This window comes from Eulemur rufifrons, chromosome 16 (genome assembly GCF_041146395.1).
Source record: "Eulemur rufifrons isolate Redbay chromosome 16, OSU_ERuf_1, whole genome shotgun sequence".
Classification (NCBI taxonomy): domain Eukaryota; kingdom Metazoa; phylum Chordata; class Mammalia; order Primates; family Lemuridae; genus Eulemur; species Eulemur rufifrons.
Genome location: NC_090998.1, coordinates 7,727,152 through 7,729,830, shown reverse-complemented (window position 1 = coordinate 7,729,830; position 2,679 = coordinate 7,727,152).

Sequence of the window (2,679 nt, the reverse complement as noted above, 5' to 3'; positions counted from 1 at the left end):
GTTTTAAAAGAACTCATTTACTCCTCCCATAAAAACCTTCTATAAAACCCAAGGCTCTTCCCTTTTCTCTTGTGGATGCCACTCATTTGCACCCAGATGCTCAAAATAGACAGCATTTTGCTACACATGGGGATTCATGTGTCTCTCTTGGCTCTGGACCTAACACTCACAATAGCTACAATGAAAATAAAATAACTAGGAATATATTTAACCAAGGAAGTGAAAGATCTCTACAAAAAGAACTAAAAATAAGTGAGGAAGGAAATTGCAGATGATGTAAACCAATGGAAAAATATATCATGCTCATGGATTGGCAGAATCAACATTGTCCATACTACCCAAAATGATTTACAGATTCAATGCAATCCCATCAAAATATCAATGTCATTTTTCACAGATCTAGAAAAAAAATAATTCTATGCTTCATTTGGAAACAGAAAAGAGCCTGAATAGCCAACGCAACCTTAAACAAAGGAAAAAGTCTGGAGGCATCACTTTACCACACTTTAAGCTATACTACAAGTCTATAGTAACCAAAACAGCCTGATAGTGGCACAAAAATAGAGACATAGACCAATGGAACAAAACACAAAATCCAGATATAAAACCATCCACACACTGCCATCTGATCTTTGACAAAGTAGACAGCAATATACACTGGGCAAAAGAATCCCTATTCAATAAATGGTGCTAGGAAAATTGGATAGTCACATGTAGAAGATTGAAACAAGATCCATGTCTCTCACCACTCACAAAAATTAATTCAAGATGAATAACAAACTTAATCTAAGACATGAAACTATAAGAATTTTAGAAGAAAATGTTGGAAAAACTCTTCTAGATATTGGCCTGTGCAAAGACTTTATGAATAAGACCCCAAGGGCAATTACAGCAACAACAAAAATAAATAAATGGGACTTGATTAAATTAAAAAGCTTCTGCACAGCCAACGAAATAGTCCACAGAGCAAATAGACAACCTACAGAATGGGAGAAAATATTTGCATGCTATACATCCAATAAGCGGCTAATAACCATAATCTACAAAGAACTCAAGGAAATCAGCAAGAAAAAATACAAACAATCCCATTAAAAAGTGGGCAAAGAAATGAACAACTTTCTTCTCTTTGCTCAAGCTTGCTTTGGCTACTCGGAGTCTTTTGTCATTTCATACAAATTTTAGAATTCCTTTTCATTACTGTGAAAAATGCTATTGGAATTTTGATAGAGAGTGCATTGAATCTGTAGATCTTTTTGAGTAGCATAAATACTTTACCAATATTAATTTTTCCAACCCACGAACACAGGATATCTTTTCATTTATTTGTGTCTTCAATTTCTTTCATCAATGTTTAATAGTTTTCAGTGTACAAGTAGGTATTTCACCTAGTTAGCTAAATTTATTTACAGTATTTTATCATTTTTGATGCTATCATAGATAGGATTGTTTTCTTCATTTCCTTTTTGGAAAGTTCATTGTTAGTGTACAGAGACACTACTGCATCCTGTATGTGGATATTGTAGTCTGCAAATATATTCTATTTGTTTATCAGTTACAGCAGGGTTTTGGTGCAGTGTGTGCATGTATATGTGTGTATATATATATAAAATAAACAAAATATATATAAAATAATAAAATGTGTATGTGTGTGAATATGTGGTGTGTGTGTGTGTGATCTGCAAATAGGGTCAATTTAATTTCTTTCTTTCAAATTTGGATGCCTTTCATTTCTTTCTCTTGCCTCATTGTTCAGGCTAGGACTTCCAGTACTGTGTCCTAGAAGTGGGAAGAGTGGACATCCTGTCTTTTCCTTATCTTGGAGGGAAAACTTCAACTTTTTGTTAACTTTGAGTCTGGTGTTAGCTGTGAGATTGTCATATATGGCCTTGACTGTATTGAGGTACATATCTTCTATAACTAATTTGTTAAAAGTTTTTATATAAAAGGACATAAAATTTTGTCAAATGCCTTATCTGTATGTCTTGAGATGATTATGTAGTTTTTCTCATTTCTCTTAATGTGATGTATCACATTTAATGATTTGCATATGTTGCATCCATCCTTGTATACCAGGGATAAATCCCACTTGATCATAGTGATAGATACTTTTAATATGCTGTTGAATTTGATTTGTTAGTGTTTTATTGAGGATTTTATTTTTAATTGAAAAATAATAATTGTATATATTTAGGAGGTACAATGTGATATTTTGATACATGCTTATAGTGTAGAATGATTAAATCAGGCCAATTAAAAAATCCATCACCTCACATACTTATCAAATTTTTGTGGAGGAAACATTTGAAACCTACTCTTTTGGTAACTTTGAAATATACAATGTCTAATTGTTATAGTCACCATTCTGTACAATAGATCAGTAAAGCTTATTCCTCCTGTATAACTGCAGATTTTTACTCTTTGATCAATATCTCCTTGCTTTCCACTTTCCCACTTGTCCCCTTCCCCCAACATCTGGTAACCATCATTCTACTCTTTACTTCTCTGTGTTCAACTTTTAGATACCAACATATAAGTGAGATAATGTACCATTTGTCTTTTTATTCCTGGCTTATTTCACTTATCATAATGGCCTCTAAGTCCATCTATCTTGTCACAAATAATGGCATTTCTCCCTTTTTAAGGCTGACTAGTATTACATTGTGTATATATGGCACATTT